Consider the following 23,901-nt stretch of genomic DNA (forward strand, 5'->3'; position numbering starts at 1 on the left):
AAAGGCAGTGGTGAAATGTTTGGGGGCAAAAAAAAAAAATGGGTGAGACTGCAGCACCCCGATTTAGTTCAGCTTAAACTGCCACAAAATCACACCCTGCCAGTGCCACTACATCTTGTGGAAAAAATAGAAACTGCTGAAATACTGTAAAAATCATAAATTAAATAAAACCCCTTAAATTTAATCTCTTCTGCTTTCAGAGAAAATAGTAAAAGACTTTTAGAAGTCAATAGAAAACTTATCCAGAGTTTTGGCATTCTGAAGCAAAAGGAATTTGCCAAGTGCAAGAAGTTGTTTATAAGAAAAGAAACAGAGAACTGGAAGTGGTTCCAGAAAATTTATTATGACCCACCTGACTGTAGCCAAGAATATTACATCAGCCCAGATAGCCTGAGAACTGGAACAATATTGCTCTCAAATTAGCAAGTTGCTGGTACCACAGACAGGGAGAAATGGTTTTGCAGGAGGTCTGGGTTCTCTCCTCAGCTCTGATGGGCAAGGCTGCTTCTAAACTCACTCCCTGTGACCAGAAACAAAGAATTTCTTCTCTTTATTCCTGAGGTTGATTGGTTGGGGAAATGGTGTTTGTTTTAACAACATCTTAAGATTCTTAGGGTAGTGAGCATCTCTTAGTAAGGCCTCCAGAACTCGCTGTACTCCACATGAGCTTTCTTGGTTCATGCTGAAAGAGGGATGACTACAAGGTAACTACTCCAGTCCAAAAGCCACAGAGCTCCTGGAGCTGATGGCGAGTTAGAATTAAGTATAGTGCCAGCAAGCCAATGAATTCTGTGGTGCCACATTCAAAAAAGGAAAGCACAGCACAGGCAAAGAGGTCAGCTGACACTTAAGTAATTCAAAGATCAGAATTAGAGAACACCTCTGCAATATTTAGACAATTTCCCTCCAAAATAAAACACAGCACTGATCACTTAGAACATGACAGTTCATCCAACAACTTTCTCTTCCTCTTCCACTGCAATCAAAGCCTGAGTGTTCCCCACTGCAGCTGCAGGGTGATTTCTCTCATTTAGCAGCACTGATAAATTACCTATTTTATGAGAGTCTAAGAAGCCAAGACTCATAAATTCTCTGATGGAGCTGGCATGACATCATTAATTCTGAAGCAGCATTATAGATGCCTGTTACCTTGAAGCATCTCAAAGAACTTTCTTATACATTACACAAGGTGGTTCATCAGCAGTGCTTCCTGGAAAGAGGCTTTCTCTCCCTTCTCTTTCTCTCCCCTCACACTGGAACATTCTGAGGAAAAAAGGTCTGAAATGAGGTTCTGCTTCTGAACATTCAGTTCTTACAACAGTGAATTTTCTTTAACAGGCCCAGCAATCTCCTGTTAATCTCTCACCAGAATTAATACTCTGGGGCAAAAACATAATCATCTTCAGTCCTTTTGGGCTGGGGGAAGTTCCAGGATACAACCCTGAACCAAAAGCACTTAGTGCCTGAGCTAAAGCTTTCAGTACATCATCCCAGGATGAAGAGGCTCCCTCCAAGTTATCAGCATATCCTGACCCAAAACCTCCATGAATACCATGGGCATCCCCAGATGGAAAAATACCACTTAAGCATTGACTCAAGTAAGAATCACATTGCATCCAACCACAGAGAGCTCAGTTCTTACAAGCTTGGTCACATCATCCATAAGGCCCATGTTAGGTCTAAATCATACCTTAGTTCATATTTTATGTGATTTTTTTAATCTATAAAATACATAAACCACATAAGCAAATAGCTAATGAAAAGCAGAACGCAGGAAATTTTACAGGGCAAACAGAGGTCATCTGTTTCAAAGAGGTTATGTTGTCATTTGTGTTTCTGCTGCCAAATGTCTTCTCCATGAATAAAAGAGCATTTGTTGCATCAGGTTTCATTCCCAATTTCACTTTCTGTATTTTGTCATGAAAAAGGAAATGCACTTTAGATACATCAGCATTTCTCCTCTTCTCACCAAGCACTGAGGAGGAAAATCACAGGGGCTGGCGATTATTTGTTTATTTAGGGTTTTTGTTTGTTTTTATCCACACCTGCCTGAAACCAGAGGTGTGGATTTCAAACTATCACAAAAAGCTGTGAAGGAGCATTTGGGCCCACTACACAAACACAGTATTTTGTCAAAATCAGGTTCAGATTTAGGCTTCACTAAAGACATCATCATCACCACCACTCTTGTTTCAAGCATGGTTAAAAAGCTTAGGTTTGGGTCTAACTGGAGCCTTTAGGAACTATTTCCATCTCTGCTCTTAGGTAGGAAGGAAAAGGTCTCTGAATTTATTTTCATGTAATAGACTGAAAAAACAAACTGACAATTCCTCTTTTCTTCTGGGATGCAATGAATAGACCCAAACCACTCTTTGCAGAAACACTGATTTATGGATTTGAATCGCCTTGGCCCTTCCTCCTTTTAAAGCAGTTTGAAGTTTCAAACAATACCTGGTACAAAGCAAAGATCCGTATCACTGTCTTTGTTTTCCAGCAGGAGAAACAGAGGCACAGCCATCAAAGCCCTTGGAAACCCAGTGCCCTGGAAGTCAGGGGAAAGGGGGGGAGAACAGAAGGGGTTATCAATAGTTCTTTTCTTGTTTGCACATCTTTGGGGACCACATGGTACCTGATGCCATGTCCAGGTGAAATCCATCTCCCCAGAGCAGATTTATGCAATATCCTCCATGGAACCTGCCTGACAGCCTAAAAGCTCAAGGCATTTCCATATGGATATGGTTTATTCAGTGTCTTCAGCTGGGAGGTACAACAAAAAAAATAAATCATCTCAATGCTAGCCTACATTAGTATTGTTTTGATTACCCTCTGGCTTGTTTTCTCTATGTGCCCTTTCTCCTGAGGGATAGTGCCAACAGAACATGCACCTCTACTTAAAAGCAATGGAGGAGTCCAGAAGGAAAGGACACACTCACTCTGCCGCTCTCCTATTTCTCCCTTTGTTAAACAAGCACCCCTGTTTTGCTTCACTGCTCCCTGTGCACCAGGCTAACGGCTTCCAAGCTTTTTCCACAACAATATCCAAAGCCCTGTTCCAGCACAGTGTTCTGGATGGTTTTTCCAGTGCACACACATATTCCCCCAGCTGACTTCTTTCATTTCCAAGTTATTGTACCATTAGAATGACAAGATGAGATTTATTGCATGGCAGACGTATCTTAAATAACCCAGAGAGGCGCTGACATTCCCAGCTCTGGATGGGGCCTGTGCAAACCCCTCTCTCCTGCTGGAAGGACAAGCTGAGATCAGATTGATGTGGAGGTTTTCAGCAGGGAATGATTAAAAATTAAAAAAAAAAAACAAAAAAAAACAGAACTGGGGGAGGGAAGGTATTTTGAAGAAAAACTTCTCTAGTCTCAGAAGAGGACAGCTATTTTGAGGCAGTATAAAAAACCCTAAGCCTGTGCTGAAACAGAGGTTGGAGTGGGAAAAGCCTTTGGAGGCTGGAAAGGTAACAGTAGGTTTAGTACACAGCTCCTGGGACCCAGCAGCAAAAATACTGAATTTATTCCAGTCTGCCACTAAATCATGTGGCTAAGGCATTTCCCTCAGCTTTCTCATCTGTTAAACAGTTACCAGCCCTGCTTCCCACAGACCACGCCGCTGAGGTGCTGGAAAATGCTCCGCGATGCGAGGAAGGAAGCGGCAGGGCAAGACAAAAGCTCTCAGTGTGCGCAGCTCTAAACTGAACACTAAATTCCTGATCCACTGAGACCAAAGCTGAGCATTAGTCTGCTGCTTTATATAAAACATAATGCTGTATAGATCAGCCTCAAAGCAAGGCAACTTCAGAATTCTGCGTTTCCTCCAAAGAACTCTTGGGGGAAACAAAAAAACCCAACCAACACAGAGCAAGACAACTCTCAGTGAACGCAGCCATGACAAAGTCAGCAGCTGCTTTGAGACAAGTATTAACACGAAAAACAAGCACTTTCATGTCTATGGCAAGGCAGGTGTTGCTGCAATTAGAGTTCTGGTATTTGCAATTAAATCGTGAATTCTCAACCAGTGCAGGGACAAGGCAGGGTTGGGGAAGAAAGCAGGAGTTCTGTCCAGATCCACCAAAGGGGCTGCTCGTTGCCTCTACGTTTGTGGCAACATCTGTGTCCTGATAAAAATACAATTTTTTTACATTTCCAAACCAAATTACACAGCAAAGAAGCTGTTTTACAACAAATTATGAGATAAGGCTAAATCTCTCTCTGCTGTCTCCCCAGCCTTTAAAAGCCTGAAGGGACATGAAAGGCAAATCAGGGCATGCCAGTGGGAGCAGGCAAATGACTTCAAGATCACCGGTCACACACACAGAAAATTCCCTTTACAGGCACTGTCTGACTGGGGGGGGGGGGGGGGGGGGGGCGGGAATCAATTAAAAAAGACTTAAAAAGAAGATCAATCCATTGTGGTGAGACTAGAAGACACCCAGCTTCGCCAGCCATCTTCACTTTGAGCTTCACACAAAGCTCCACTTTGTTTGAAACTTGGAGCCTTAGAGCAAGAGATGAGCACGAGGCTTGCTCTGTCACAAGGTAGAGCACAGAAGGATGTTGTTTTTGGGGGATTATATCCCCCAATTAGGACATTTTACTCCATGCCTCCTTTTCCATGCCAGGGAACTGAGGAATAACATGGGAATTTCTGTTCAATATTCACAGTTTCAATTCTTGACAGGCAAGGCTCATTTCTGCAACACAGCTTCTCTCTGAGCAAAGTTCTCTTTCAGTTTGACAGAGGCTGCAGAGGGGACAGTTTGCCATAATTCTGCAATGAGTAATGAACCCACAGGGCTTCCATCTGCGGCATGTGACCCCATGGAACTTCCCAAAGGAGGAAAAGGCTTTTCCCTGCAGCCCAGCCTGGCTGGACTTCATCAGCAGCTACTCCCAACCCACGTGCTCCAGCATCTCCCTCTTGAATAGAACCAATCCATGCTGAAATTGTACTTATCACCCTCAACTTTTACTCCTGACTTCAACTGTCATCTTTAAAAGAAAGTTCTTTCTTTCCTTGCAGTTTTCCACATTCCCTGCCTGGTTCTGAGGAACTCCCATATCCATCTGACATTAATAACATTGCCCCTGTGAGGACCTGCTGCACCATCCCTTGGGGCTGAACTGCAGACAAGTTTGTGACAGGCAGAGCCAAAAAAAAAAAAAAGAGGCTTATTTCATCACATAAGAGACTGATTTTTTACTTTAATTCCAGAGCAATTCCTTCCAAAAATAAAAGGCAAGTAAATGGTCAGTTCAGCTTCTCTGCTGCCTTTCCCAAGGTCACGACCAAGGGCTGTGAAAGGGATGAATTTTCCCTTCCTGATCTCTTAAAAAGTGCAACATCTTGGCTCACCCTTGTGCCTCTTTAATCTCTTTGCTGTATTCATACATTCTCCTCACCAACTAGAATACGATTGCTGCTCCACAGTCTTTTTTTTTCTTTTCAACAAACATTCCTTGCTCACTTTATTATTTAACAGCACCTGATCCTGCACTCTGGAAGCAGAGTGATTTTGGAGTGCCCATAAATCACATCACAAACTAGACTGAAATATAGTTTTTTATTATTATTCCTGATATGTTTTACAGCCTATTATTGCAAGCAGCTTATCCTGCCACGTATAAAGTCTAGATGAATTAACAACCAACCAACCCCAAAAGCCAAAAAGAAAACAACAGAAGACCCAGGTACCACCTGTAGCTCGTAATACTGGAAGTAAGGGCTGAGGAAGTTGTAAGGAGGCAGCTCTTGCTGGAATTTCTACATTGTCACCTTCACTGGAGTATATTCTGCTTTGTGCTGGCCAAGGAAATACAAATCATCTTCTCACACAGTATTTCACCAACTAAAGTGCACAGATCTGCACGGTTCAGAATGACTTAAGCAGAAACCAGAAGTGAAAAAGGTTTTTCTGGCGATCTCTCTAGATCTTCTGAAAAATCAACTGTATTAAGACAGTGGTTCCCTTCCAGTTTAAGGCAACAAAAGTCAAACTGTGAGTCTGCAATACCCAATTAAAGAGCTAAAATAAGGTGTTATGGATAAAGAATTGGGGGGAAAAGATCCTCACACCAAGAAAGCACTTGGTATCTTTGCCTCATCAGATCACAAACTGAAGCCTCATGGAAAAGGATGGAAAAGGCTTATTCACACTCATTTCTCTTCCAGTTTTTGTGGTTTACAAGTGACATTTCTCTGCTTCTCTGTGTTTGTGCTCAGGACAGAGCCTTGCCAACAATTAAGTTGGTTTAAATGACTAGGCAGGGTTTCATTGAAACAATAAAATTCCAGTGGGAATCCACATTGGGCCACCAGAATATCTGTGCTTTAGCTCTGTCCTGAAGCCTCTTAGCAGATGCCTGGATCTGGATCCCCTCACAGGTATCCAGTGGGATACAGCACAGTATAACCAGCAATCAGCCTCAGAAGTTCCTGTCCCCTTGGGTAAGGAGCACTGTCCATGTCCAGAGCATCTCCAGAAGAGCACCCAGTGCAATGCCACCCTCAGGGCCATGGCTGCACTGGAAACTGTCCTGATGAATCCCAGGTGACTGACTGAAGATAAGGAGCAGGATCCCATCCCCACAGGGACACACACCAGCTCAATCCCCAAGATAAGAGGCCATGGCAGGCAGCCTTCATGTTTAATTCCTGTGAGAAACCACCTTTCCCTGCTGCATGGGAATGACTGAGGGTAAAACTGTTACACTTGGAGATGAGAGGAGCCAGGCTTAAGTCACTAATGTCACATCAGCACCAGCCTGGTAGCTTTTGAAGCTGGCACTGTGTAGAGAAGGCTCAGGAAGGTGCAGAACCTGCAGGAGGCTTGTATTAACAGCTAGGTTTGGGTTAGTAGCTGAGGAAAAGCGGGAACAGCACAGGGATGGAGTGTAACTGGATCCTGGCTTGGGGAGGAAAGACAAGGCTGTGCTCTGTGTGCAAACACACATGAAGGAAAAGCGAAAGGAAAGCCAAAAAAACCTTGTCGGAGCTGACCACACTTGCTTTCCACAGCTGAGGTTTCCAGCCACCCTTTTTTATTACAAAAGAAACAAAATAAATACGAGCAGAGGACTTCTGTGAGCACAGTGGGTGTGGGAGCAGGACACGTATGACATAAGTTGGTGGCACAGCAAGGCTGTGAATCATATGGTAATCAGAGAAGTTCCTGCCCAAACAATGCACACAGTGTTGGGCTACAGGTTGTGTAGGCAGCAGCCCTGAGCTCATGGACTGAGAGCTGGAAAAGCCCCCGAAAGAGTCTGAACAGCAAAAAAAAGTGGGAGAACCTGGGCTCTGGAATGGTCACGCTTTATCTGTCTCCCTGAACAAAAGAACCTCAAACCTACAGAGAAAACTGTCTCCTACTTCACCCCACATTCCCTCCCTGTTGAAGACTTCTTTCAGAACTTTGCGGTAATAAATTAAATAAAAAAGATTTACTCAGATGCTTTTGAGCACCACCAAGTTGTTATTTACTACATTAAACTGCTGAACACCCTGACAACAATTACCTATCCATTACTAAAATAGTTTTCCGAGTATTTTTCAGCAAGATAAAAAAGGCAGCAAGAACTCCCAAGTCAAGCAGGAGGTGCTGAGCCAACCTGCAATCCACCTCTGACCAGGATCTGGAAAACCTGTACTCAGGAGAAAGACAAAGGGCTGAAAGTCACCTAAAAATAACAATTCACAGTAGAGAAAAGTAGTAACACAACAAAATGCAAAGAATATGCAAGCTTACCCAGCAAATGCCAGAGCTGGAGACCAAAATAAATCACAGCTGAAGCAAATCTAGTGAAAACCACAGGCATAATAAAAACCAGACAGTAAAACACAACGTAGATGGATCGCTAGCTCCGAGTTTTCTCTGGTAATGCTTCCAGCCAGGCCCAGAAAATAAATCTCATGGTGGAAACGATAAGAACTTCTGAGTTACAGAGCCCTTCAGAGTTACAAGGCTGTACAGATGCATGAGACTTGAGAAGGAAACAGCTCAGAAGGAAACAGCGTCTACGATTTCTACAAAGCTGTGTAGTTGCACTTTCTCTGGAATAACATCTGTGTGCACTGAGGGAAGGTAGGAAGGAAACATGCTACTTAAAAGCACACTCCACTTCTTTCTCCAAGCAAAACCAGGTAACACACTCTAGCTCTGTTAGCCCTGCTATAAGGCCAGTGTGATCACAGCCCCCTGGGGCTCCAGGCTCTCTTATTTTACATTCAACAGTCATGGGAGACCCTACAGGAAAAGGCAGGTCCAGAAGGCTACAAAAGCAAACAAGTCCCAAATTATACTCTTCACTGCAGCCTTGCCTTTCCCTAGGAGAGGTTGTGGGATAAACTGGAGTTGGATCCACTGCACTGATCACACTTTGTCAGAACAAACACTCTCCAGGTTGAAGGATCTGCCAGGGCTCTCAGGGAACAGGCAGGACCAATACCTATGGAGAGCAGTTGATTCTGCTGAATTGAAAAACCCTAATTCTATAATTCTCTGTATATGCAGCCCCATTCTCCTCTCCTTAGGCCATCTCCATCCACCTTTTTTTACTTATTTCTTCTCCCATGGTGGTCACAGCTGTTTAGCAGGGTTCATCTCAGACAAAAAGCTCTTTCAGACAGAAAACTCAGTGTCTTGCACTGTGACTCTTTATATATAGAAACAGTGCCCAGAGGTGAACTTTGGATTTAGGAGAAGGCTTATGATGGGCTGGTTCTGCTTTGAGTGTGTAATAGCTCATCATATAAAGAGAATCACAGAATCATTAGGGTTGCAAAAGACCTCCAAGGTCATTAAGATGAAATGCTCCTGTGCCCACTGAACCATTTCATGAAGTGCCACATCTACTCCTTCACATTCCTTCTCCACTGTAAAAATGGAGCAGACTGGACTATTAAACATTCTGCCTAACCTATCCCAAATGGAACCCTGGACATATTTAAGTAGCCCTATTAATTGTCAGACAGCCAACACTGAGGAGACTCCCACGTGTAACAAAGGTTCCAGAGATTTCTTCTTTGGATGCTGTGACGCCAGGGACTTGCACAACTTATGGCCAACAATCAGTGTGAGCAAGAGGAGCCTGAGACTCAGACACTGTTCTGGCAGATGAAAGGCTTTGCACAAAAGCCCAGGCAAGAATTGAGCTATGCAGGCCACACCAGTATCTGCAGACATGGTTATTAAAGCTCCTGCAGCCTCCAGATCTCTTACCTTAAAGAAACAGCAGTGAGAATGTGCCAGGCCGTTTGGGAAATGTCACTGGCCAGATGAAACCAGGGTGAGTAAAGGTTGAAAGTGCAACCTTTCCTCTCAACACCAGGAGAATCCCCCACCTCCCAGTTCAGCAATAGGATCCTTCATTCACTGGGCATTCAGCCAGTGCTGTGCTCCAAGGGCAGGTACTGCCAGGATACTGCATCAGACCTGCTTTTGGTGGCCTGTGTTCATTTCTGCCTCACCTACACATTAAAACTTGGGAAAACCTTGGTGAAACCAAGTGAATTTCCCAGTCATCCAGTGTGAATTTCCACTCATCCTGCAGAGACTGAGAGTCTGGGTTGGATTCGTGGGAGGAAATGGTGAGAGGCTTGCAAAGCCAGCCTTGCATAACCTCGCTGACATCAAAGGCCTGCCAGGGGTTTAAATCAGATCAAAATTTGACTGTGCAGCATTTGCACTAGAAACAATCAAAACTCAGATATCCTCAGACGCAATTTTTGATTAATGCTTACATTTTAACCAAGAACTTTTCTCTGCAATTTCAATTTCTTTATTTTTTCTTAAACAGACCAATTTAAGATAAGATTATTTGTATTTAGTAGATCACTTTATAGGTCTTCTAAAGCAACTGCTTAAAATGCCTGAACCCATGCAGGGAACACCAGAGTATTAAACATCTGACATGTTCAGTGAAGCATTTCTATAGAGAATTAAGAATAGATAAGAAGGCTATGAGGAAAGAGGATAAAGTGCAATCAGCAAGAGGGAAGAAAACCCAACCTACTACTTGCTGGGTTTTTTGAGAGTCAAATAACTGGCCTGAATGAAACCACAAATACCTGTTCACTGTGTTATGTTTTGCATCCTGAATAATACATACACCTCTCCTGCACATTGAAAATTAAATTCACTGGAGCTGTCATGGTTACTATGCAGATGGAGACTGTCAGGATTAAATTACATCCTTAGGTTACACCTGGAAAACGTGCAGAGGTGTAGCTTGTAAGGGAAATAGTTTTGTATTTTAGCTGTTGTCCCAATTCAAGAAGAGCACAGAGTGCATCTAGAGGATGTTTCAGTGTCTGCAGAGGGAGAGAGGTCCTAGCAGGGAGAGCCAGCCTAACCCAAGTATCCCAACAGCTCCCAACTTCTGGATTCATAGGACAGGCTACATAAGGTATGTAGCGAAAAGAAATTCACAGCATGTGTGTAAAGACATATTATTACAAAATAGAAATAGATGTACTTTAGTGGAGCTGAAGTGACTGATACCCACAGGATTAAAAGTATAGTTTACTTGGGGTCACTTTCTGCACTGACAGGAGTTCAAAAATACCTTTGTTCTTAGTCAACTGGCTAAGACAAATTTATTCAGATAGAACAGATATGAACAGCAACAAGGATTAATTACAACATAATTAATTAATGGTAACGTCTGGATGAAATGATAAACCAGTGGAAAGATTAAAAAAAACGCTGAAGTGTGATACAGATCCTTGGTAACCAGATCCATTTATTAACATTAGCACCCAGAGCAAGCATTGCTGTTTCTCTCTCTGCCATCTAAAGTTTTAATTAATTATGCAGCACAGCCGTCAACACCTGAGATCCAGTCCCAATTCTACTCTTCCAGGACCAGACTCCGTGAGAAGAGAGAACTTTGGAGACACCTGATACTGCCTCAGCATCTGCTACCTTGGCACAGTGTGTGCTGGAACACAATGATCCCCTCCCCTGACAGGGCACAGACACAGGAAAAACAGAGGGAAAAGGGTGTTTTTAATTTTTAAAAAATGCAGCACTTCAGATCACCTGTGTTTTATAGGTAAAACCAAAAAGGCACAAGGAGCTCACAGACTCATGACAAACTCTTTAACTGTGCCCTACTTTTAGCAAGAGCTTCCTTTTTGGATTGCAAAGTTCCTGGAGTTTGTCAGACAAACGTGAACACGTTATGCTGCACAGCAGTGACATGAGGCACTTTCTGCAGTGGGAGATCCAACTTTCACCTCAAACAGTCCCCAAAAGGAATAATAATAAAAGGGCTGAAAGATTAAACCAGCCCAAATTGATAACGGGCTGCAGGTTTGTTTTGAATTGAGCTCTCTCTTAAATGGTGTCCCCTCAACTTAGTGAGTCAGGGGATGGGTTTGGAATCAGGAATGGTTTGAATTGCTACGTTCTGGATTTCATTATTCCCCTCTGGGCAAGTGGATTTGTTTCAGAGCCGGAGCCTTCATTTGGAGAAATCCTGCTATAGCTGGAAAAGCAGGAATCAAACCAACCAGGATGGGATACATACTGTGAGTCAGCATTCAAATTCCTGTTCCACTGCAGCATCTACTGAGTCTGGAAAGGACGAGAGGAACTAAAAAAGAGACGAGGCTTTCCTCACACTGCCAGCAGCACACAATCATGTGTGTGCTACAGGAAACAGTATTTGGCTCCACTTTTCAGATAGTTTCCTTTCTACAAGAAGCAGCTCACTGTATAAAATCACAATTCTATTCCTGTTCCTGGTTTATTCTGTGCCTCACCTTCCTACCAGCTGGTGGCTGCAACTGCTGCTATCTCATCTGCTAGGGAGAGGTGAGTGTTTTGCCTTTTGACAGGAGACTTGTTGCTGCAAGTCTGATATATTTAACATTCTTTCTACCTGGTTCATTTACTAACACACAATAATTAGCTTCCAGAAACAATTGGCAGGGCTCAAAGGACTCCTCCACTGAGATTTGTAACCAGAGTTTTGAGTCTGAGCAAACACAAAGGGAAGGAAAAAAAAGAAAAAGAAGAAAGGCAGAGCGTGTGTTCAAGATGAGACTTGAAGCAAAAGCCTCAGCCCAGTGCTGAACCCCAGGTGATCATAGTGAAGGAATGCACCAGCAGAAGGTTACATCTGCAGCACCAGCAGACTCAAACGTGATTGCAATTATGGGGAAAATGTGCTTGTACTCCTCACAGCTCTCCTTTCTCTTGGCTCACTCCCAGCAAGATTCATAGAGGTTTTATGGGCAACTCATATTTGAGACCAAAAATTAATGGAGATACTGACCACACACATAGCATGCATTAAAGTAATTTGATTTAAAGGACAGCTATTAGTGCTTTTCTTTCTCCAGCTACGTGCCTAACCAAGAAACACTCAGGAGACAGCAATTAAAAAACAACTTGTTGATCCTTAAGGACTGAACGTAAATAGACCTGTGTCATAGAGTCAGAATTCTAGAGTGGTTTGGCTTGGAAGGAACTTTAAGTATCACCATAGTTCCATCCCCTACCTTGGGTAGAGACGCCCTCCACTACACCAGACTACTCAGAGACCAATCCAGCCTGGTCCTGAACACTTCCAGGTATAGGGATGTGTGTCATTTAAAATAGAGAGGGTAAAGTATCTATTTTGGGAGGGGTGAACACAGAAAGAACAGAAAGAAGAAATTCTCAAGCACTCAAAGGCAGAGGTGGGAACATGAGGTGGTGAGACAACCACCAGGTCATGATTTGTACAGTACAAGGCCAAACTAAAAAAAAAAAAACCAAAAACAAAACAAAACAAAAAAAAAAAACCAAAAAAAAACAACCAACCAACCAACCAAAAAAAAACCCAACCAAACAAAAAAACCCCAAAAAACAAACTCTGTCTCAAAGGGATCACCACTGGGGCAGCTTCAAAGGAGAGATTTCAAAAAAGTTCAGGCAAGGACAGATCCCCCTCAGGTAGAGCTGTTAGTGCTGCTGGTGAAGCTTGACTTGGAAGACAAAAGTTAAGATGATCCCAAGGTTCAAAGAACAGATGAAGAAGCAAGAGATCTTGGTCTTCCCCCACCTCAGACATGGTTTCATCTCCCACTCCCATCACAACTTGCTGAATTGTCAAAACTCCTTCCACACAGCACCTCACATTGAAAACAGCAAATGGCCCTTGAGAAGCAAGAAATTCAGGATCTGGCTTTGTCTGTGTCTGGCACTTCATGTTTTCATTTGTGAAGTAGAGGCAATAAACATCTCTGTTACTTCAAAGCACTGCAGTGCTTTGAGCTCCTCCTCACAGAGAAAGCAGTAGGTACAGTTATGATCTGCTATGTGATCACTTCAGGAACAGCACAAGCTTTGCTCTCCCAGATTTACAGCTCCTTTACAGACCATTCATTTTATTTTTTTGTGTTACAACTAAAGGAGCTGATGACTAACTTGCTGAATATAGAAATGCTACTGTACTCCTCGGAGTATTCCTTCCTGCATCACTTTCCCCACCCCCAGACATATGTTAGTAGTTAGAATCAGCTTGCTGAAGCTCCAAATTTGACAGAGAAGGGGGAAAAATGGGAATAATATATTTCTGTTCAGAACAAAACAGGATACCTAAAAAGACTGCCCTTGTCTCTCTAGCTACATACACACACTTTTCGCCTCTATATGAGATTTTTATGTATACTGTCCCTGAATAAAAATAATGACTAAACAATGAAAGAACTCAGATTTTGGTGATGCACACACACTGTGCATTCATGTGGATCACAGGGAGTTAACCCTTAGAATATCCCGAGTTCACGGATCATCCAAGTCCAGCTCCTGATGACAACATCAGCACGGTAACTATTGCAGTTATCCTGTGTCTGACTGATGCAGTGGGATCATCACTGGAAGGCTGAGCCCTGTATCTGAAGCAGAGCAGCATTTCCTAGCAGAATTTCTGAGGAATGGGGAACAACACACAGAGGTAGTAAATGGAGCAGGTTTGCCAATGTCCAAAAGACAACAGAAAAAGTTTTCCTGCTTCTTACTTCTCCCCTGCTAGAGAGATGAAGAGGGCAGAAGGTAAGGAAGCAAGTAGAGGAAAGAGCCACTGACCACCCCAAGCCAAGGCCAGGGACATAGAGAGCCGAGGAGGCAAAGGAGAAGGAAGTGTGGCTGGTGGTGAACATGTCACCCAGGCAGGGAATTCCATCTGTGAAGAGCTCATTCCAGCTGTCACTGCTGTGCCAGAGGAGAACACCCCAGTGCTCCCAAGCAGCAGAGGGCACAGGCAGCCCTGTGTGTCCGTACCCATCCCTTGGGAGCCGTGAGCCGATGGGAAGCGACGCTGAAGCCGTGCCCACGGTGAGAGCGGCTCCTATCTCAGCCCTGGCCCAGCAGCAGGAACCCCCGGCAGGGCTGGCACCCCGCCCACAGAGCACTTACTCAGCCAATTCCATTTCTGTTATCGTGGAGTCACAGCACAGAGCCCACGGGACAGCCCAGCTGCCCTTCCCTATCGTGGCATTCCTCTTTGGAGCGGCGTCAGTGACGGGGCGCAGGGCGGCACAGAACGGATAAGGGAAGCTGGGACAGCCTGGATAAGTCAGGCACTCTGCTCCCACTTCCAGAATTGGGCCTGGGAATAGTATCGTCACCTTGGCTTTAATTTGCACACCAGACTTTCTCTCCCCTTGGGAAGCAGCGAGGCTGAAGTGAAGAGCTGAACAAACCCAGAAATTCTACAGGCTTTTCAAATTTTCAATTCTTAAGTTAACCAGAATTACATCACTACTCTGGAAGCTTTTTCGTGGCACGTGCATTTTTATTTTGAAAGAATAGAGCAAATACATTCAGCTCCAGCTCACGAGTTTTCCCACATTTAGCGAACTGCTTGGCAGCACTTAAAATGATAAAAACGCTGCTGTACGTATTCCTGTGTTGGAATTACCCAGCACAGGAACAGCAGGGAATTCTTGGAGTTTCAGCAACACTAAGTCTCTCACTGTTTTCATTCCACCAGGACTGCTTCCTAAAAACCCAGCCATCTCCAAGTTCGTGTCCCAAAACAGAAGTATCCTACGAAAATAAACTGAAAAGGTTGAAATCCCACCCCCACATCTTCCCTGGATTTTAGACCCTCCATCTGAGATGCCCTGAAGTTTCATGTTGTAAATAAAATGTCCTGCTAACCACAAATCATGACCACAGTGTTAAGAGCTGCTGTGCCATGGCTGAGGCTTGGTCTGGCAGAAAGCTGTAGATAAGCCATGAAACACTGACACGGAAAGGGAATGGAACTGAAATTCCATTCCTGGACTATTACAGGTTGGGAACAAACCCCTGGAAGGTTCATCAGCACAGAGAATGGAGTTTGGCAGATCTCATGTGCTTATCACAGATTTAAAAAAAATAATTTTGTGTTAACCCTTCAGACTTCCCCCCCCCCCCCCAGAAATTTAAATGCTCCTAGTTAAACAAGTCACTTCAGTATTTCCCGTGCAATATGATTACAGCTTCATAGCTGTCGTTTCTCACATGTGGTTTCCAATGTGCTGTTTTGTTTACAAAGGACAATTTGATCCAGCTTTCAGATCAAACCCAGTGTGTGGCAAGTTAAAAGCCATGACTGTTTAGGCTGACCTCTTCCTTACTCTACAGAACAGAGCTCAGGATTTGCCTGGTCTAAATAAAGTGCCCAGAGTGGTCTGATTTTAGGACTGCAGCTTACTCAGCTGGCAGAAATACTGATTTTTTGCTGATACTGTTTTCTAGAAAAAAGGCTCAGCTGACTGCTGAGCGCTGCAGAGATGTTCGTGATAAGTCTAAACAAGTTAATCACTGTGAGTGCAGTAATTGCAATAGCACAGCACTAAATATGGGTTAATTTACCCTGCTAGGACTCCAGGATAAATCTGCCTGCAAGGAACTCCAGGGCACCCCAGCTGTCCTCCCTCAAATATTCAGGTCAACTCTGCTGTGTATTGCAGCATAGGAACACCTGGAATCTGAGGAAAACAAAAATATTTAAGAAGGGGGAAAGATGTTCAGAATTAACTGGGAAGTTAACTGAAGTAGAAAACCTGCAGGAAAATTAGTTTTTCTCTGTAGTTTCTGAAGCTTCTAGTAGCTTTTTTCACGATTACAGATCAGAAGGACCTTGGAAGCCTGGGACAGCATTTTTGGGTTTGTGAACTGTAGTCCGTACACGGAGAATGAGTTAAGGAGCTGTATTCCACTCTTGTGTACTCCAGGGTAGACAAGAACAGAAAAGGGAGGAATATCCAGGGCTGTGGCCCTTCAGGACTGACTTCTGAGTCAGTCTAGATCCAGATTACAGATTTTATGACAGAGAGGGAAAGCTTGCTTGTGAGCTCCTACAGCATCTCTATGATTTGAGCTCCAGGGCATTACTGCTGTATCAATCGTCTCTCTAATTACAGTAATTGGAACAGACAAAATTCACTGGGTTACATCTTCATCTCAGTTCAGGATTTCTCTTCTGTTGAGGAGACTTTTATGTTTCCAACAGTGGGCCTTTCTCTGTTGGAAACATAAAAGTCTTGCTTTCCTGCAAGTCTGCTTGACAGAGCAAGACATCCACTGTCAGGAAATCCTTTGGTATTCAACTTGAAGTTCCCTTTTGCATCCTCTTTCCTCTGCCAATTACCTCTCCAGAGCGCGCTAAGCAAATGCTTCACCATTTACATCTTTCAAATAATATGGCATAATTAACTCCAGGGGAACAGCTTTCACCAAACTACCTGTATTTATCTCTTTTAATCTTGTGCTATTAATTTAACCCCTCCAGCCAGTCCCTGAGTTGTTTGGGTTGCTCCCCTGTGAGCTCCTGCCAATTTGTGAGCTTTTTTTCTGGTGACTCAAATGCATAAAGCTCACAGCAATGTGGTAGGTGTGGTCTGTGCTGAGCCACAGGCAGAGATCTCCATGGTTAAAGTCCATTCTGAACCATGAAGGACGACAGCATATTAAAATATTTTGGAAGTGGAAGCTAATTCCCACATGTCTCTCTGAGAAGGGAAGTGTCTGGCCTGTTCTACCCATTAGAAACAACAAAACATTTTACCTCTGGCCACAAAGGGAGAGTCAGCGTGAAAACAGTGCCTGAAATTCAGCATTTCACCATTAGTCTTTGACTTTAGACCATTTCCATTGGTCCATAAAAGAAACTGAAGGAGCTCCAGAGAAAAAAAATTCAGAAAGACATGAATTTAGCCCCAGTTGTCCTGTAATTCTGCTTTTGGCACTCTGTCATGCATTATTGTACTGGCTCTGCTGCAGAGTACCATTGTGCTTCTCAGGGTTCTGTTTTGATACTTGACTTGCCTCCCCCATTCTCATCCATCTGAAACTGGAGTCTGAACCTCCAACCCTCCAGAGCCCAATCCCCTTCAGCTTTGAAGCCAAATGTCAAAATACTCAGCATCAAAGCACAAGCCTGAGAACGTGCCACACCTCCAAAAAGCCACAAGTGCCTCTCCAAAACTACAAGTCAGAGGTGTAGATTTGTAAAGAGGACTGAACATAAAGCAGTTCAGTGCAGGATCCCTGTGTTTTGGGGGGAAAAGCCCTGTAACATTCTGAAGTGTTGGCACCATTCAACTCCTGCTTCATACGTTTCAGCAGCGCTGAGCTGTTGTTGGTCTTGACAGACCAATGCCAAGTCCTCAGGGAGCACTGCAAGGAAACTGCTGCATGCCTGGCTGGAGAAGGAGCAGCTGTAGACTGAGACCAGAGACTAAAGAGAACATGTTTCAGCTTGATTTTTGTTTTTTAAAGCCATTTCTACACCTTCTACAAGCAGCTTGTTTCCTTTGCGCTCTCACTCACGCTCTGAGAACGGCTCTTTTTTGTGCCTGGGTTTTTTTTGGGCCATGAATACTTCTGTAATCTGTCTTTTTTCCAAAAAATACAAATATCACAGTCTGTCTCACCATGTTAGTGGCAGCTGCAGATTATTCTGGTTTAATATACCTTTGATCTGCTAAATAGATGAGCATATCTACATGCTTGATAACTAATTTTATTCAAATTCAGTATCTGAATAACCTGAAGCAGTCCATAAGGCACGTGTGCACTTCACATCCCCTGCCTGTACAAATCTGGGAGCTCACGCAAGATTTAAGGCTTACAAGGTCAGCGCTTCTCCAGTCACACTCCCTTCCAAAACTCCTCTGAAGATGGAGAGACACCAAAGTGTGGGACTCACACAGTGCTCACTCTGTTCTCTGAACAGTTTTGCAGTGACTGTGGAAAAAGTCTGGACCTTCCTCCAGCACTACACAGAGAAAGCTGTAAGAAAATAAAGAAAATAAATGGGAGGAGGTGCTTGAGAGATCCTACAAGAAAATATCTCCCAGAAAGACAGACTCTCCTGATGACACAGCATTTCCAACCCAGGCAAAAAGACGACACATGTACAGACATGTAAATTAGAGCATAAGTGATAAAATATTTTCAATTCTGCTTCTTCCCAGGTATTCACTAGGCCTGTACCCAAACAGAGAAGAACTTTTGAGGGGAGATTTCATTTCTCCTGGAACCTACCCTTTCCCTGGGGACTCTGCTTCACAAACTCGAATACAATACCTCTATTCATTAACCTCTCTGACTTGCTTTCCTTGAGAGGTCCATGCCCTGCTCAGCCCTTTCCTCCAATTCCCCCTCCTCTTCCCTGCACTGTCATTCCATGAGCCATGTTCCTTCCATTCTGTGATCCCTGCAGTACAGATTTGATGTGCTTGGCGTAGAGAGCCGATGCCTGTTTAGATTAAAACCATGTTGTAATTTCCAGGGAAAACATACAAAGCCACGGCCGAGCGTGACGGGAGAAAGCTATTCCCAGTTTTGGAAGCTGCAGGATGTCCCTCCTGGGAGCAGCCCAGCCTCGTGTTTATTACTTTAACCAAAAAGAGGGGAAATGGCTGAGGTTTTGCTGGGCTCCACATTCAGAGAGGCCAGGGCTCATCCCCCTCCAGCTACACCAGGATGAGCTTTTTACACACGCTCTCATTCCTACTTAATGGCTCTTCCATCCTTTCAAATAACCCTCTCCACTCAGGCAAACATATGATTTATGGGAGCCCAGCAGAAAGGAATGGATTACAGGGAAAATGAATGAATCAAAGGAACCCAAGAGGGGAGATCATATCATCAGCTGCAAGGGACTCACTTTTTGAAATGGCATTTCTGCTATAGGTCTTTGTGCATGGTTACACACGGTTCAATGAGCCAGGATCCAGACAGATACTGAATTGTTTAAAAAAACTCCAAAACCATGGAATTTTTCAGTATGGATCATCCCCCACTGACATCTTTCATTAGTGTTGTCTCCATCCAAGTTAGCTGCCACTGATGCAAAAACTTCCGTGACAGCATCTACAAAACTTGGGACAGAAAAACTTTGGGAGCATTTTCCTCTCAAATACACCCGTGGCACCAGGCAATCCTAACAGGACACTTCTCTTGGAAAATATCCAGGGCTGTGAAGTTCTTTTTGCTCAGTTTTTTCCCTTTTAGTCATACTATCAGCCTGAACCTCTAAGCTGGTTTGTACCCTAAGTATGGCCTGGAGAGGTTGGGATACCTGGAGACTCCAGACTTTGCCCCAGGTTTGCATTCCAACAACTCTCTGTGATGAAAGCTTTGCCTCTCCATCAGCCCAAAGCAGCTCTTTCAATATCATGGCCTATTAGGTTTGTGTCTCAGCAGTAACAAAAATCCCAACACATGCATTTTCTCATCCTACTCTTTATTTTCTCAGTAAACCTTTGTGTTTTTTTTTTCCTTCAGCTTATGATGAAGCAAATCATAATTTACACACACACACACAAAGCCAGTGGTTGGGTTGGATTTGCAAAATCTTGTCCTGCATGTTTTGCTTTTATGTGATCAAAATCATGGATGGACTCGATTCAGGTCTAACTTTATTTAAAAATTAAAGGCAGTTTTGCCTGAGAGTGGAATTGAGGGTGGTGGTTTAAATATAGTTTAATTTATGACTATTTTTGAACACTGAATGCATATGGGAGATAATGGAAATAAGTCTATCAATTTACTTATTGAGCTATGCATACAACTTCAGGCTTACTATCAAATTGTTTTTACAACATGAAAAACTGGTTTGTTTTGATTGAAAGTTTCTTCATCTTTTATATTAAATGCAGGCAAATTTAAAATTTTAATTCATATTGACCTTAAAATCCTTGCCTTTTAAGTCTAAAATGGAAATGTTTTAAACTTTCCAAATTTTAATCCTACTTACTAGGCCAATGCTCTGAATTTGATGAATACCCATTTTAAGCTACAATTAAATTGCACTTTTGGGGAATGAACTATTTGATTAATACTTCCTAGTATTCCCTCAGTATTTATTTCTTCCCTCCTGCCAAAAGAAGGTCACTAGAGGAATGAAGAGATTTAGCTGAGAATTAGTTTAAGATAATTATTCTACATCTTTCAGGCTCTTTCTTTATACAGGAGAACAAATATTGTGGAAACATAAATTGTTTTGTGTGTATAATTTGAGAATATATTTTGTAGAATGAGTGAGTGGAATATTATTCCATTTGGATAATGCCTACAGACATAAATTCATTAAACTGGCTTTTTTATTAGAAGTACTAAGAGAAATATTCTCTTTGAGCAATGCCTTGTGTTCATCATACCTAAATCCTTTCCAAGACTCACCTTTTCGCCCAAACTCTTTGAGTTTTTATTTTACTCGGTCTTGTGAGATTCAGCACTTTGCTATCAATCAGATTTACTGCCAGCTACCAGCACTGAGATGACAAAACCTGCTTCTATTCCTGACTAATATAATTGATTAGACCCTGCTCTGCACTTCATGCCATGTGGAAAAATAAGTGGCAAAGTCTTTTTCCCTTTTCTCTCCCCACAAAGCCTGACATTTCATTTCATCCAAGGCTTTTATTGGTTCTCACATCTGGATTATATAAATTTAAAGCACAGTTTTCAATATCTCAGATGCTTAAGGTTACCATATTTGACAAATCCTATTCGCCAGGCTGTCAAATTAAATTAACATGGGCAATGGAGGGGGAACAAAAGAATAAAGAGGCTGAGTTTGATTCCCTTGTGTTCTCAAAGTGAGACAAAATTAACCCCTCTGAAGGGGAAGCACCAGCCCTGACAGGCAAAGCTGCCAGAGTGGTAACAGGCAATGCGACAGAAATCCAGGAATTTTGTTGGCTGGCATCCCAAGGATCAAGTGGCCTTTTTGTTGTGCCATCAACTCAAGTTTTCCAGCAAACACACCAGGTAGGATCCATCTCTAGTTCAGATATAAATTCATTAGTGGGCCACAAAGACTAATTGATCCCATATTTTTTTAGCATCCCAAGGGATGTTCTTCTTATCACTCCTTTAAAGATTCTTCCTCTGTAGCTGCACACACAGAATCTTTTTTATTTTTGCTCCAGGGTAGGTTTTGGGGGAACACCACACTTCAGCAGCTGAATACTGTGGGGGCCACTTACCAACAGTCAAGAAAAAGGCACACAAAGCCCAGAAAATTAGTAAGGATAGAAGGAAAAGTCAGGGCACTGCTCTGCTTAATTCCTAACAGATGCTTAAATCTGGTGTAATGCTGCTTAGACTTACAGGTGAGACTAACTCAGAACAGCAATCCTGAACAGGACTTTTATCTGCTTTCATCCACTAGGAAAAAATCTTGGACCCTAGGCTGTGTCAAGATGGCACTTGAAGGTCTCTGCAGGGGGCAAGAGGGAGAATTTTTTCCTCAGAACTACCTTCAGGCTCTGCAATTGCCTCTGCATTTCTGAGATAAACTCGGGTAGCCACACCCCAGAGCTGAAACCTGGAGGTCTCATCTTCACTCTGCTCTTCCCATTTTTGTCCCCTGCATCCCTGTCAGGTATGGATGGACAGACTCCACACACTTTTCTTCATTAACTATTATGGCACTTCTTCCTACTATCTGCATGGAATTTTGGAGCAGCAACTGCTTAACTAATGCTTAAGGTCTATATAAAATAATTAACTTAAGTAACAACTTCCTATCTTAAATATCTTTGTGTTCACTTTACATATATTACACAGACCCCCTAATGAGCAGCCCCATTACACTGAGCAGGACTCACTTTTTAGGAAATTAAGAAAACCACATGGCTTTGTTATCATTATTCTTACCACTGCCATGCTGCAGGGCAATGATGACTGCTCCTTCCAGCTTCCAATCTGGAATGTGCTTTTGCTTATCTCAACTATCTGCTGACAGCAAACACCAATGTGATCATCTAAATGTACACATTGGTACATTTCTGTTTTAAAACCACCACTTTATGGCAAAACCAAGGGACTGACAGGCAGTAAAAAAAGGAGAGAAAACATATCAGCAGTGATGCTGTTTTGAGGCACAGCAAAGCAAGACACATCTGTCATGAGATAAGGGATCACAAGTGTAAATCTTTTTTGCATGTACATACATGTAACTATATATTTGACAGTGATCATGATGTCAGTGTGGTACCCAAGCTGTCTGGAAATCCTGAGAAGAACTGGCAGCTCTTCACATGATCAAAACCACCTCTCAGCTGAGCTCACTTAACACTAGAGCCACTCCTTGGGGATATTTTTAGGTCTGGAATAGTGACATGAACTGATGAATCACACTTTCTGTCCTCTCAACTCATCAAGTTTCTGCTTTTACAAATTATCCATCACACTCCTACTGCTGCCAGAGTTGTGTAGTACCCCCAGTCATCTGAAACCTCCAAACCAATACTCATTAAAGAAGTTTAGACACCTATTTTCTCCCCAAGATGATGACAAGGTTCAGACAGCACATGACTGGGCCTGTGGTTCAAAACTGAACCAGCCATGGGTGAAATCAGAGGCACAACCTCATCACAGGGACATGGCAGCTCCCAGAAGTTGTTCTATAACAAACATTTACCATGGGCTTTTCATGGGCAAAAAGGCACACTCCAAGGAAGAGACAAAAACTAAAATAAAGCTTCTCTAATCAAATTCTGAGTATTTGCAACTGTGAGAAGGCAGAAAGAAACCGGTGAAGAAAGATGCTTGAAGGAAGGAGAACAGACCCTGAGCAAGTCTTGAGAATAGAAAGAGGATTTAGGGCATGTCACCGAGGTCAGTGCAGTGGAAGAGCACTCAGCTTGCTCAAATTAAGTGTGTTTGGAGCTCTACTGGGGAATCCACCAATGAAGGCTCTCAGCTGTGGAAAAGTGAAGCTGAAATGGATGAGGAAGAGAAGCACAGCTCTCTTTGGATCAGGAGAACCTCAGAAACACACCAGGCATGATGGAAGCATTAGGAGTGAGCTGCTGTGACAAGAAGAGGTTTCTGGACAGCGTTCCCTTTGTGCTTCCTTAGATTCCAAGCTCGACTTATCACAGGCAACATTTTGAGGCCGAGGTATCAGATCAGATGCTCCTTTCCCAATGGGAATCTAAAGTTACAAACTGACTTCAAAAAGAGGCTAGACCCTGCTTATTTCCTTATCAGTGGTTTCTGAAGCAGTTCCTTATCTCTGCAGGAGGGAGAAGCACTCTGAGCTCAGCAGCCCCTGCCCTCACTGATACTTCACATGCCAAAGCTGAAGGACCTGGCTGTGAGTTCTGCTCTACACCTGCCTCAGCAGCCTGCTTTGAACCTTTCCTAATCAGCTTTTGGGTACAGATACACTGCCCCAAACCTTACAGAGCCCCAGAGACCCGCCTGACAGAGCTAAACCTGCAATAAAGCAGCAGGGGAGTTGTTCAGCATTTATTTCTCTGAAGGATTAATTCTATGCAAGAATCAGAGCTGTGAACTGAAACCCTTCAGCTATCGATCGGTATCTGGGATTGTTGAGGTTGTAAAACTCCAGTGAATGAGGCAGATCACTCCAGACAGATAAAATCAGA

The 23,901-nt window shown here is 43.2% G+C and overlaps 1 protein-coding gene and 1 long non-coding RNA gene across 2 annotated transcripts in view; one reads left to right on the top strand and one right to left on the bottom strand.

Annotated features, from left to right (window-relative positions):
* The window catches only part of ABTB2 (ankyrin repeat and BTB domain containing 2), a 111,793-nt gene that overhangs the window by 53,183 nt on the left and 34,709 nt on the right, over positions 1–23,901 (bottom strand). The window lies entirely within an intron of this gene.
* On the top strand, positions 9,174–10,985 carry LOC128808591 (uncharacterized). Its single transcript, XR_008437502.1, has 3 exons — positions 9,174–9,296; positions 10,267–10,415; positions 10,872–10,985. It is a non-coding gene; the product is annotated as an uncharacterized LOC128808591 (long non-coding RNA).

Source organism: Vidua macroura, chromosome 6 (assembly GCF_024509145.1).
Source record: "Vidua macroura isolate BioBank_ID:100142 chromosome 6, ASM2450914v1, whole genome shotgun sequence".
NCBI lineage: Eukaryota > Metazoa > Chordata > Aves > Passeriformes > Viduidae > Vidua > Vidua macroura.